Source organism: Ceratotherium simum, chromosome 13 (assembly GCF_057802395.1).
Source record: "Ceratotherium simum simum isolate JZ-2026a chromosome 13, ASM5780239v1, whole genome shotgun sequence".
Lineage (NCBI taxonomy): Eukaryota > Metazoa > Chordata > Mammalia > Perissodactyla > Rhinocerotidae > Ceratotherium > Ceratotherium simum.
Genome location: NC_141912.1, coordinates 1,222,805 through 1,236,816, shown reverse-complemented (window position 1 = coordinate 1,236,816; position 14,012 = coordinate 1,222,805). Strand labels below are relative to the sequence as shown.

The 14,012-nt window shown below is 42.5% G+C and overlaps 1 long non-coding RNA gene across 1 annotated transcript in view; it reads left to right on the top strand.

The window, feature by feature from the left end:
- The window catches only part of LOC147915349 (uncharacterized), a 211,251-nt gene that overhangs the window by 125,418 nt on the left and 71,821 nt on the right, over positions 1-14,012 (top strand). The window contains exon 3 of the long non-coding RNA XR_015553881.1: positions 12,324-12,406. This is a non-coding gene — a long non-coding RNA (uncharacterized LOC147915349). The remainder of the gene's footprint in view (positions 1-12,323; positions 12,407-14,012) is intronic.

The following is a 14,012-nucleotide window of genomic DNA, read 5'->3' as shown; positions in this document are numbered from 1 at the left end:
GTCCTTCTCACAGGTCGGATTATCTACTTGTGGGGTATTCTGTTGTGTTCTTTGTTCTTCCCCTCCCCCTCCAGGAACCAGTCCCCAAATAGGAGGAATTAAGGCTTGAATCGCTTCTCTTAATCCCAAAGTGATACACACATCTATAGTCCAAGAGGTTGCACCTTCTACCCCAATGCTTGGTGGACATGGTGTTCTTCATCCTTTGTTTTAGAAAATCAGCTTAGGCTGTATTAAATGTTGCGCATTCTTAAGAGTGTACAAATGTGCTTGTCTGCATGTAAAACCTTCCTGGGGCCTCTGAGAAAGCTGGGGGAGTATTTGTCCTCTTGCCTCAGGCACTGCTGAAACATTTGGTACTGAGGAACTCTTAACAAACGCCATTATTTCTCCACCCATTTCGCCAAAAGTTTAATTTTCCAAATTTTGGCCCAACATAGCAAATCTATTGAGCTTACCTGAACACAGTTAGAGACCTCAAAATAAAAGAATCGCCTGGGAAGATAAATAGTGTCCCAGGCCTGGATGTGATTTCATATCAGGTTTTCCTTCATCTTATGGTGAATTCCAGAGATTCAGTTTTCTTCAAGTTGTTCTTTTCAGCCAAGCAGGGAAAATAAGCACAGTTGAAATGAATGTATCCCAACCTCATTTTTTTTTATTTATTTTTTTTGCTGGGAAAGATTCACCCTGAGCTAACGTCTGTTGCTAATCTTCCTCTCTTTTTTTTTTTCTCCCCAAAGCCCCAGTACATAGTTGTATATTCTAGTTGTAGGTCCTTCTAGTTCTTCTATGTGAGCTGCCACATCAACATGGCCACTGTACAGAGGAGTAGTGTGGTTCTGCGACCGAGACCCGAACCCCGGGCCACTGAAGCAGAGCGTGCCAAACTTGAACCACTAGGCCATCAGGGCTGGCTCCCCACCCTCATTTTTAACCATTCGTTTATTTCAGTTTCTTACACCTAGAAGCTTTGCATTTCCAGGCAGGAGACAGAATGACTGATGCAGCTCTCCTTTGTCCCTGTTCTTGTCCATTCCTTGCTAGTAATCAAGGGCCTCTGGTAACAGGTATCCTCAAGGGAAAGAAAATGACAATCCTGGTGTTTGGAGAATAATAAGGATTTATCATCATCAGTACTTGAAAAGACAGCAATCCTACAAATGTGTACTGTTCAAATTAACGTCACCGTCAGTTCAGGTGGCTGTGCAGGATAAGTGGAAGTGTGTTCATGATGAACATGCTATTGAGGTTGACTTGGAATTTCTTAGTTGCCTACACTATACTTATTCCCACTTTCTTGCTGATGGAACTCCAATAATTTTGGGGGGAGGAATAAACCCAAATATTTTCTTTTCTAGCTTTCCTTATATCCAGGGATGACACATTTGTCACAGTGACAGATATGCCACAGTTCAAGCCTGTTAGACATAACCACAAATCTGCTGTGGATCTCTGGGAATGCTTCTTTTCTAATAAAAGTGGACAGATGTGGCTGGTGTGATCTTTTCTTCTTCTTCCTGCCTTGAATGTGAATGTAATGGTTGGACCTGCAGCAACTGTCTTGCAACCATGAGGGAAAGGGTAAAAGAAGTGCAGAGTTGTAAGCCCTGGGATTACTGAGCTTCTGAACCAACACTAGCAAGTGCTTACATTGAAACATCTTTTTATGTCAAAAATTGAACACTTCTATTAAAGCCACTGTGATTGGGTTTCCTGTTACTTGCAGCTAAGTGCTTTCCTGAATGATAAGTGAGCTCTCAAATATTTTATTACAAGTGAATAGATGTCTACTGTCGGCTCTTCCTCCTATGACAGACACAAACACATACTTATATCCTTTTGTTATAAGCAACATTTCTGGAAATCTGTGTGTCTGTCTAGAGCCCACCCAAATACACAAGGGTTAGAAAGTGCTTTGTTGGAGTCATCCTGCTCAGAGGCCTGCAGAGGAACTGGTGCTGCAACCAAGAGTGGGCTGGTGGCTGAAGAAGAGGAGCGGTTATCTAAAGAGGGCTTACATGTAGGAAGAGAGTCAGCTCGGGGACAATCTCACATAAACACCATGAGGAAGCAGCCCAGTGCTCCCCTGCCCACACAAGCCCTTCTCCTTCCTGCTCACTGCCTGCTATTTTGATTATCATTAGGTTCGCCCATTTAACCGTCACAGTTTGACATGATTAGACTTGAAAATCATGACTTTTTCTTTGTCCCAGACATGAACAAATCAACCTTGATGCTTTGTCTTCCACTCCCTCTCTGATAGGTCTGCAGTCTGGTAGTTTCCCCGGGGCAGCGTGGAGCACTACCATGCAACTCCAGTTCTTGGTGTCAGCACACGTTTCTCCAGGTGGAATTTTCCTTCTGTCTACTCATGTGTGAAGGCAGGAAAATTTGAAGATCTCTTCTGTATGACATTAAAAAAGTGTGATGAGGTGGTAAACCTTGCTTTAATAACTAACACTAGCTAACCAGGAGAGGGTACTCATCGAGTACCAGGCACTGTGCTAAGTATTCTTGATGCATTATCCCATTTAATTGTTATAATGTTCCTAGGAGGTAGGTGCTATTATTTTCCCTAATGACAGATGAGAAAAAAGAGGCTATGAAGTGCTGGATTAGATGGAAGATCAAGTTCAGGGTCTGTGCTGCAAACAGCATCTGTGTTGCAAATGTCCAGAAAGAGGTAGACCATAGTTCAGACTCCCACCTTTCTTAGTTTCTGAGAGGTGCGTGGCATCTAAAGTGACCAGTGCAGGGCAGAAATATGTGGTCTGCTGATCGATATACTTGGGGCTTTAACATTATCGATATCGAATCATTGAAGTTTTAACATGGTAGTTCTGAGGCAAAGGTTCATGACCTGCAAGATTTTTTTTTTCCAGTTTTCTGCATTTTATGAAAGAGAAAAATGAGTCCTAAATGTGTTAAGTGATCCATCCAAATTTAATTAGCAACCACGATTCAGCCCTCCCAACCTTCACTTTAGCGCAGGTTGTACCAGAGGGGCTGAGTGTTTGCTCTTCTGTCTGTTTTCTCACCAAGACCCTCCTGGTTCCCCTGTGGCAGTGGTTCTCAAAGTGTGGTCTACAGACCCTAGGACCTGGGACACTGGGTCCCTTTCACTGCCACACTGATGATGCCAAAGCACTGGTGGGCAAAAGGCTGACTTCTCGTCCCTGGACTTCTGGGATTGGGGGAATCACATGCAGATAGTACTGCTGCATCTATACCCAACTTGCTTTTCTAATGGAGAGTGGGGTCACCAGCCCCACATGGGCACAGTCTAACAGCCTTGAGGCCACTTGGTGGCCCAAATAGTGATCATGGTACTGTGGCAAAGTCTAACAGGGTTCCTGCTTCTCATTTTTGTACACACTGGGTCAAAGTGACTGCTCTGCTCTCTCCTTTCAGCTATGGGAGTGGGTGTGGCTAATGAAGAACTCTTATATGGGTGAGTGGGAGATGTTAGGAGAGGGGCAGGGCTTTGCGGAGGGAGGAGAGAACTTCACAGAAAAGAGATTCACAGACGCGCAGTGTGAACCAGCTTCGTTTTGCTACTGGGCGGATATACTCATGAAAAGACCCTGAAAAGGAGCCCGGAATTCACCTAGTCCATTCCCAGCTAGAGGACAGTGCAGTTTTTCCCCAGGGCTCCATCCAGTCTCACCAGAAATGTCTCAAGCAGTGAAGTTCTCACCACCTCCTTCTGGAGGCAACTCCAATAGCCTCAGAATTGCAGCATTAAAAAGCTTGGCTTGAAATTAACCCAGACATTTTCTTTCCATTTTACTTCTTGAGTCAAAGAACTGATCTTTGGAAAAATGTTTAAATAGCTGAATTTTGTGTGTGGTATAACAGTGCAGCTTCGTTTTGTTTTTCAATAGCGAAGTGAACATTTTCTGGAATCCACACTTGAACATGGTGGGCTCAAAGGTCTGAGGACATTCTTTTTGGCTTACAGAGTCACGGAACCATAGAGCTCCAGGCACTCCTAGGTTTATCTGGGTCAGAACTTGGCCTCCAAGCATGAAAAGCTTCTGAGACAAACCATTATCTCATCAATCAGGCTTTCCTAGGAACCAGTGCATAAATTTCTCTAAATAGCTTATTGTCAAGGTTTATAAACTAGTCTAAGTTTTACTTATGATTGATCTTAGGCAGATTTGACTTAAAGGCTTTTGATTCAGTTAAATCAATTTTCGTTTAGGAAGGAGAAAGAGGAAGAGGAGGAGGAGCGAGAAGAGGAGGAGAAAAAGAAGAATGAAGGCTCACTGTCCATTTTAAAGTAGTGCTTATGTAATTACCTTTTTCAGATTAATTTTGCAGTTAAATGAGGAAGCAAGATATTAATTTGGTTTATGTATGTATGGTTACTAATTAAGGTGGATACTTGTCAAGTCATTACAAGGTGAAATGTCTCTAATTAAACATATTAATCATGGATTTGGAGAGAATATTTTTACACACTACTTATTAGGAGGACAGCCACTGTCACAATTAAATAATACACATTTACGTTATTTTGCTTAACTAAAAATAGCAGGCTTCCATATTCTGTGAATTTTCCCCGTGTTTATTTTTATAAAAACAGCATATGGATTTTTAATCTGCCTCATATTTTTAAATGTTACATATGATCCTTTAAAATAAAACTCGGGTGGGCTTTCTTCCAGGTCAACATAGAAACATGTAATGATGAATTATGTAGTTAACTCAATCCTCTCCTTCCCCTTCCACTTCTTTCTTATCATTGAGCCAGAGAAGAGAGACAAGTTTACCTATTTTTTAAACTATTAAATGGTTTTCTTTGTTTACCTAAATTAATTCAAAAAGAGAAAACTGTTTCCACAGCTGTAGAAGTTTCTGATTATTAAAATTATCATCACTTCTATAGCTGCCGATGACGATAGGTACTTAAACATGTTTCAGTAGTTGGGACTTTTTTTTAATAACTCAAGCACCCAACTATGTCTTAAATCATTTTGCCTCGGTGCTAAACTGTCTAAACTTGGACCTCACTGAGCCATCAGCCTCTTCTTTCCAGTATAACTGCTTTTTCTTCATAGCAGTTAAGGACATTGCAAGTAGAACTAAATTTTTGGAAGATGTTCAAGGAACGATCTGGAAATAAGACCCAACACGCATATGCTGTTTGTAAACTTGAGTGTCCAAATTACTGTATCATGTTCAAGTAAAAATAAAAGTTCCTGTCATGATGATAAGTTTCAGCTTTAACATAGCTTAAGCAAAAACTATCTTTGAACACATTTAATCAAATGAATGTTTTGCTCTTTTTATTAAAAATTAATTTTATGTATCCTTTGCCACAGTGTAAAGTTCGGCTCCTGCTTTGCTGTTCGGCCACGACAGGAGATGTTCTCCTAGGCTCATCTGATGGCAAGGCTTCCTTCAGGAAGTCAGCGTTCTTCTTGCCTCCTGAGTCCTGCACGCTGTCCTCAACAGACTTGCCTTCTGCTCCAAAACCTTGACTGAGTGTTTTCCCTCTTGCAGCACATTGGGCCCCGTTAGGCTCCCTGGGCTCCTGTAATCTTTGTCCTCATGGTCTTCCTTTCCCCCACTCCCTGAAAGGCACCTCCACCGAGGCCCCGAGTCCCCTCAGTGTTTCTCACACGCACGTGACATTCCTTCTTTTCCAGTGACCGCTTTCCTAGCCTTGTTTCTCTAACCTGTCATCTCGTCTTCCTTACTCAAACTTTATAGCAGAGTCCTAATTTGCATGTGTGTGCACGTGTGTGTCTGTGTGTGTAGTGGGTGAACATGGCATTTATGGGAATTTAGTGAAAGCTATTGACTTTCCTCTCAGAACGCTGCTCATACAAACACAAATGTGGGTATGTTCAGAGGGGCTCATGGTCATGCTGAGTCTCTACGGATGCTGAGTTAACCCCTATGCGAGAATTTTCACTTCGCAAAGGCTAGAGGCTCGACAGGAGAAGCTGGCTTCAAGCCAGCCACTCAAGGAATGTAGAACACTGCTCACATTATTCATTTCACCCCAGCCGTTAGTGTTTCTGAAGTACTGTTTTCTAAAATGTTTACCTTACTTTTCTCTCTTCAGTTAGATTGTAAGCTCCTTGAAGGAAGGGACAAAGGACTTTAGATGACAATACAAATAACTGTGATTAAACAGGATACAGTAAATATAGTTGAACACCCATTGGTCGATCAACATTAAAATGTTAAAGCAGGACATGTTTTGTTGCCTAAAAGGACAAGTTTTAGGTACCAGAGAACTCCTGCTCCTGGATGAAGCTAGGTAAATGTGGTGGCAGCCGCCCTGTGATTTTAATGAAGGGAAAGCAGTGATCCCACTCCCATCCCACTCATGGCTCGAGGGATATCCTGCTGAATTCCTTTCTCCACCAAGATGAGGGAGGACCGATAGGCAGGGAGAGGTTTGGCAAATAAGAGAAGAGACAGGAAAACAGGAAAGAAAGTAAGAGAAATAAAAGAAAAGAGGAGGACAGGAGGGAGTGAACGGGGAGGACAGAGGGCAGTGCAGATGAGAAGTAATCCAGCAAAGAAAAGGGACCACACCGGTGCCATTGTTTCCCAAGTCAAGTTCCTTAAGAATTTTAACAGTTATCCATTCCTACCTTTTGAGAATTTGCCACTTTTTACTTCTTTATCACTGAAAGCCACGAGGAGCGCCGAGGTAGGCAGAACCACACTTATAGGCTCAGGTCGAGTGTGGGCTGCTATGGCAACTCCTCCTCTACAGAGCTCGCTCGGCTTCAGAGCTGGCTGATTTGCTTCTTGGTTTCCATTCATCCTTATGTTCTATTATTGCATCAAACTCCAAATAACACTTGTATGAATTTTATTTCACCATTCAATTATATTTTCATTCAACAGCCTGAAGCTAAGTTCATTAATCATTATCTAATCATTTCCTCGTTTTAGTGGGGGTTCATGATGACTTTGTCTTTGCTAGCTTCCTCCAAAGAACCCCACCCTTAAAAAAGCTATCTGATACGTTTTAAAAGGTCAGAGGGTGGAAATATCATGGCATTTAAAGAATATTTGCATATACATTTAATTTACTTGGAGGAAGATAAAGAGTAGCTATTCCCAAAGTAAATATAATAATTGCCCTAATTAGTGATGAAGCTGAAATAGGTATTTTAGGAGCGTTAGAGTCAATATGCCAAGCAAATATTTGTATAACGTAACAATTGATGAGTACCTACTTGAGCTGTCTTAATTGACTTCATTGTTAATTATTAGACCCATGTTTGTTTTCTTTCTGGGATTTTTATGTTTATAAACATGTATAGACAGTGAGACCTTTATTAAATAATCTTGAGGGAGAGAGACATCCAACAATTATGTTCTAGGTCATGATTTCCCAAAGTCTAGTCCTTAAAATGAAAATCTTAGGCAGGAATTGGCAAACTTTTTCTCTAAAAAGCCAAATAGCAAGTATTTCAGGCTTTGCGAACCATAGGGTCTCTGTTCCAACTACCCAGCTTTGCCATTGCAGCAGGAAAGCAGTCATAGATGAAACATAAACAAAGGACGCGGCTGTGTGCCAACAAAACTTTACAAAAATAGGCAGAATAAGTACATGCAGCTTATAAGAAAATTTGAAAAAAATATAAGTAAATTCATGGGGCTGCGGACTTGAGCAGCTATTCCATGTATAAAGTAGGGAAGTTCCGTTCACAAGCCTGTCGATGTCTCTGCTGGCTGCTTAGAGGCTTTTGTTTTTCACTCTTCTTATTTCCAGATTCTTAGTTCAACAGCTAAGGTTGCTGAAGGAGTGATGTCTGTAGATTGGGGTCAGCAAACTATGGCAGCGGCCAAATCTGGCCCCCTGCCTGTTTCTGTCAATAAATTTTTATGGCTGCTTTAGGCCTCCATAGGTAGAGTTGAGTAGTTGCTACAGTGACCTTATGGCCCATAAAGCCCAAAATGTTTACTGTCTGGTGCTTTACAAAAAATGTTTGAAGAACCCTGCTGTATATAGTTAACTACAGTCTTAACTTTGAAGGCAAAATGCAACAAAGTATTCGGTTGTATATCATAGACACTCAATAAACATTCGCCCCATGTATTATTGTTCACAGATAAACCTGATAAACATGTGAACATAACGTTACTAATTGTTATACCACCAAAAATAGTTCTCGTTATATGCCCTGAACGACATGAAGCCGTCTTCCCAGCCTTATGATGCCTAGCATGGCAACACCTGCTTGCCACTTGCCAGCCAGAAGTGCTGCTCCAGGTCAAGCCTCTCCCATCCCGAGAACAGAAAAGGACCAGGAGCAAGTGAAGAAAGGCATGAGCCAGAGGAAGGATGCGAAGGCCCTTTGGTTAACAGATTCTATGCACAAGTGTGATGATAAAAACTAGACTTTTAAAAATTAAATTTTTAGCTTTTTAAATTTTATTTAGAGTTTTAAAGTATGGATATTTCGCATGTGGATGACTGTCGTTCCTGTGCCTGTATGAGTCAGGAAAGCTCTGGAGGTGGGTCAAAGCAATCATTGGTAGACACCTCAAGGCCTGGCGGGCTCCCTCCGCTGTTTACATCTGTTGTCATTATTTCCCCTAGTTTTTCAGGCTTTGCTGGATGCCATTGCATACTCCTACCAAATATCCCCCAACCTGGGTTTCACAGAATCAGCAGCGACAAAAACGGGGTAAATGTTTAGAGATGCGTCCAATCATTAGTTCCCTCAAATGAAGAAACTGATGAGACCCTCAATTTGCTACACTCATACACTGCCTTTGGGGTCATTTTTAGAGTTTGCTTGCCATTTTCTGCACTATGAATTATAGTCCTTCCAGAGAGGAACCTCTTAAATAACATACGACAACATATGAGTCCAAGGAGAGAGTCTTGCTGCTCTGAGGCTGTACTGTGACTCTCAGGGGCAGAAGGTGAGTCTATGGAGATCTTCTGGAACCGTGGTCAACACCTTGGACACTTCCGTGGAGCACTTTAACAAAAGCTTGGAGGACGCACGTAGGATAAAGCTCCACGGCCCTGCAGAGGCTGCTTTGCTCGTTAACTCAAAAAGTACTCACTGCGCCCTTACAATTGTAAGAGATAAGTGTGGGGTGTGCAGTTATGAAGGGGACCTGGCCCCCACCTGGCGGGAGCTTACAGTGTGGCCACGCCGCCAGGGCACCTTAGTCTGTTGGTGCATTTGGGGAATTTTCTTCACAGAGCAATTCCATCCACAGGTCTGACCTTGTCCCTCAGCCAGCACTGACAGCCTCCCTTTGTGTTATTCATCTGCAATAAAAATGTGGGTAATGACACGGACAGCCCAAGGATCTCAACGCCTTTTCTGCGAGTCAGGATGGAGCTGTGCAGGCCCTGGGGGGCCGTGCTGAGGGAGGGAGTCTTCAGGAGGTGGGAGCCGAGCCTGTCACCGGTTTGTGATGTCAGTGGGGCTCCAGATGAAGGGCAAGAGGGTAATGTGACATTTATAATCTCACTCCTCTCAAACCATCCAGATATGCTCCCTGGGGATCCAGGAACTTTGACCCCAGAGGGGAAAGTGGCCACATATTGCAAGGCTGCCAAGCCCCCGTGGGGAAGAGGAACACCTCTTTGTGAGTGGCCTTGGGTGGTTCCTCCTCAGGGCCAGCCAGCACCCCTGCAGCGCCCTTGGGGCCATCTGGGCAGTGGGGGCTGGAAATGCATGGGCCCTGCAAAATTAGAGGACAACATGTCCACCTGGGGCCCCATTCTGCTTTCTGCTCCTGAGTACAACTTCACCACCAACAGAACCACACCACCGCTCTTTTCCAAGCGGGAGAGGTTGGGTGTTGAATCAGTGCAGGGGACCTTGACCAGCTTGTGGGACACGAGGAGAGGAGAATCACTTTGGAGAGGAAGAGGGCTGTGTAGGGGAGAGGAGATGGCTGGGGCACTCCACATCTCTGTGTGTGTGTGTGTGTGTGTGTGTGTGTGTGTGTGTGTACGTACGTGCGTGCACAGGCCATGACTATGGGATGAATATTTGCTGGGTCCTATCCCTGCCCCATTGGCTGATGGTGGAGGGGAGTTATATCAACACATTGACTCACCTGTGTTCTTCCACCTGCAGGAAGAGATACCCAGTTCCCCTCCTAGTCTGTGGATCCTATTTTATTTGGCCACTGCCTCCAGGGTATCTGGTGAGTTCATTTCCAAACATGGCGAGCCGGAGGGGAAGCGTTTTGCACATATCTGCAGGCATTTAAACCTTCTCCTCTATGTGGAGAGAGGGATGCCTCGCAGAAAAGGTGAGGCTCTGGCTTCAGCAGCCACTTGCAATTGATCTGTGGACCTGCTCCAGGACGTCTGGGGTTTGCTAGTTTAAAGGGAGTTGAACTGCTAGTTAGTAGCATTGTTCAAGCTCTCAGGGATGGGCTGTGACTGTGCGGAGCCACTTCTGGAATGCAGTGTGCTCACAAGCTGGAGACATGAGGCAGGACAACAAAAAGCATTAGTTATCTTTACAATACTTTTAATTATGGGGTAAACATGTCAGGGCTGCAATGCAATATGTAAAGATAATTATACTTTGAGTTTACGCACACCATCTCTACGTCATCACTCATGTGAACTCTCCCAACCCTAATGGGCAGGAAGAAGATGTTAGGATGTCTCCAACAGGAGCTAGAAATCTCGGTCTTCCTGGTGAAGAGGATGGAATGGCAAAGTTCTGAAAACACTTTTGGGAGTTGGCATGGAGGCTATTTACTAGATCAGAAGAGGTCACCGACTCTGATTTTAGGGGAAAAGCACTCCTTTTCTCCCAGCTTGCCCTTGAGGGTGAACTGACTCCCAGAGAACCACTTCAAGGGCTAAATTGTGGTTCAGGAAATAGGAGTTTTGTTTTGGTGCCCTCTTGATTTTCCTTTGGGAACTTGGAACAAAAGCCCCCCCAGAGTCACATGGCCTGTCTGTCCCTTAGTGCCTGCCTGCCTTTTCCGGGGGCCTGACCAGAAATGCAGTGCAGGGCCGCCCCGCCCTGAAGCACGGCTGCACGGTCCCTTCGTCCGGGAGACACTGTGTTTTCCTCCCTTTATGCAACCGGGATTTTAACAACAGTAGCATGGGGACGGCTTCCCGGAGCCTCCGCTGGGACTACCCGTTTCACAGCCGCTTTCGCCACTGGGAACTGTATACGAGAAGATACATTAAGTATTGTATCTAATTTGGGAATTTTTGGTCCCTCTGGGTGTTTTCCTTAGGATCATTTTGATAAGGAAAATGGTTTATACAGTGGACTTCACTTACTCTACTATGTTTAGCTGTTAAAAAAAATTTCGCTTTGATCTTTTTCATGGTCATCTGCCCGCCTTCTCTTATTACTTCACCTTGCAGGGTGGTGTGACGGCTGAGGTTGGTCATGTTGAAAAACAAAACAAAAGTATGATGTTTCTTTAGTCAGGAACTATTTGTACTAGTAGTGCATAGTTTGCTACATAGGAGGAATACATAATATTTTATATGGTGGGAAAAGTAATGAGGAAATAGGTTCTTTAAGCAAAAAAATAAACTTAGAGAACGTCTAGTTTAATGGTGTTCGAAGTTTCTTCAGTTGGTGGAGCTCTGAGGTGTGGGTCAGATAAAGTGAAGCTGGTTTAATTGAGGCCGGCAGAGCCTCGGGAACCCCTGCATAGGCCATTGCTCCATCCACACTGGTGATGATGGATTATGGGGCTCAGTCTTGAACCTTGGCTCCAAAGCGATCAGTGGACATGTGGGAAGAAAATATGAGAACATCTATTTGTTTTCATCTCATCTTTAAAGAAGTCATTTCTGCAACTTTCTACAATTTATATAATATATTGATATAGTCAAGCATATACATGAATGTAATTTATATGTAAATATGCATCTAGTGGGTGTAGATATTCAAGGAATTCCTGGAGGAGGGGTATACAATATGAAAAGTTTGGAGGCCAGTGTGTCGATGGACAAAGCTTGGAAAGCACTGGTCTAACACACTCCTTCTTTCTCCTCTGAGGAAGGTGGGAGGCGAAGGGCTTTTCTTGGGTGCAGACAGGCAGCTGCTGCCCAGAACTGGATGGGAGCCCAGGCCCCCGTCTCAAACGCCCGTGGCCTGCTCACCACACCAGGCTGCCTTCCAGGCTCCCGGGCTTTGCAAAGATGATTATTGGATTATCAGCGTCCTTCAGAAGACCTTTGATTGGCACAGTCCCTACTGGATTGACCCTCACTGACCAAGTTCTTCCTTATCTGGCTGGTCTCAGTTTCAGCTTTTACTTCTTCCCTTATAGAAGTTAATCTTCCTGTAACAAATAAATTTTCTTTTTTTCCCCCACAGATAGATCCATCAAAATCAAAATGCAAAAATAAGGACCAATCAGTGACATGAAAGAAGAAAGAATGACCAAAGAGAGGATCAAGGTGTGTCATACGTCCATGATTAGGCTTCTTTGATTTTCATTTTGAGTTTCTTCGTACACACTGGCAAAAGCTGGATAGAATTGCTTTGTGAAGAAAGGCTTTATCAGAGAGCTGTACAAAGCCTGCTGGGATTTTGACGGGGATTGCTTTGAATCCATAGATCAATTTGAGGAGAACTGACATCTTAACAATATTGAGTCTTCCATCTCATGAGCAAGGTGTGTCTCTCCACTAATAGAGGAGTTTAATTTTCCTCAGCAATGTATTATTGGTCTTACACATCTTGTGTCATATTTAGTCGTAAGTTTCACGCCGTCGTAAGTGCTGGTGTGTTTTTAATTAAAATCTCCAATTGCTCACTCCCTGCTAGTATCTAGGAATGCATTTGATTTTTTTTTCGGTTATTTTATTGAGGTCATAATGGCTTAGAACACTGTGTAATGTCAGGTGTACATTATTAATATTGATCTTGCACCCTTGATACCCTTACTTATTCATTCTACTATCTTTTTTACTTAGAATTCATTAGATTTCCTACAGAGGCGATTATGTTGTTTGTAAATAAGACAGTTTTAGCTCTTCCATTCCAATCTGGATGCATATGATTTATTTTCTTGCCTGACTGAGCTGCCCAGGACCTACCGTACAATGGTGAATAGAAGTGGTGAAAGCCATCATCCTTGTCTTCTTCCTGACCTTCTGCATTGCACCATTAAGGGCCCTGTATCAGCCTGAGGAAATTTCTCTCATATTCCTAGTTTGCTGTGAAACTGGATTTTTTAAAATGTTTCTTCTGTCTATTGAGATCATCAGATGGCTTTTCTTTTTCAGTTTATTAATGTGGCAAATTATATTGATGGATTTTTGAATGTTAAACCAACCTTGCATTCCTGAATTAAACCTCACTTAATCATGATGTATGTATATTTATATATGTATGTACATGTATACATATTTTATATAATATGTATATTGGATTTGATTTGCACTGAAATTTTGTTTAGAATATTTGCATCTGTGTTCATGAGAGATATAAGCCTGTTTTTTTTCTTTTCTTGTAACGTTTTTACCTAGTTTTTGTATCAGGATAATGCTAGCCTCAAAGAATGAGGAGAGATATATTTCCTCTTTTTCAATTTTTCTTGGAAGAGTTTGCATAAAATTGGTAATATTGCTTCCTTGAATGTTTGTTAGAATTCCTCACTGAAGCCATCTGGGCCTGGAGGTTTCTTTGTGGGGAAGTTTTTAACTTTAATTAAATTTCTGTAGTAGATATAGAGCTGTTCAGGTCATCTATTTCTTCTTAAATGAGTTTTGTGGATTATCTCTTTTCAAGGAATTAACCCATTTTATCCAAGTTGTCAAATTTATAGGCATAAAGTTGTTTATAATATTCACTTATAATTCTTTTAATAACTGTAAAATCTCGTGCGATGTCACTACCTTCATTCCTGGTATTGGTTTTTGTTTCTACTTTCTTTTTTCCTGATATGTCTGGCTACAAGTTTATCAATTTTATTGATCTTCTCAAACAAGCTCTTTGCTGCATTGATTTCCTCTATTGGCTTTCTGTTTCTATTTCATTGAATTTTCACTTTTGATTATT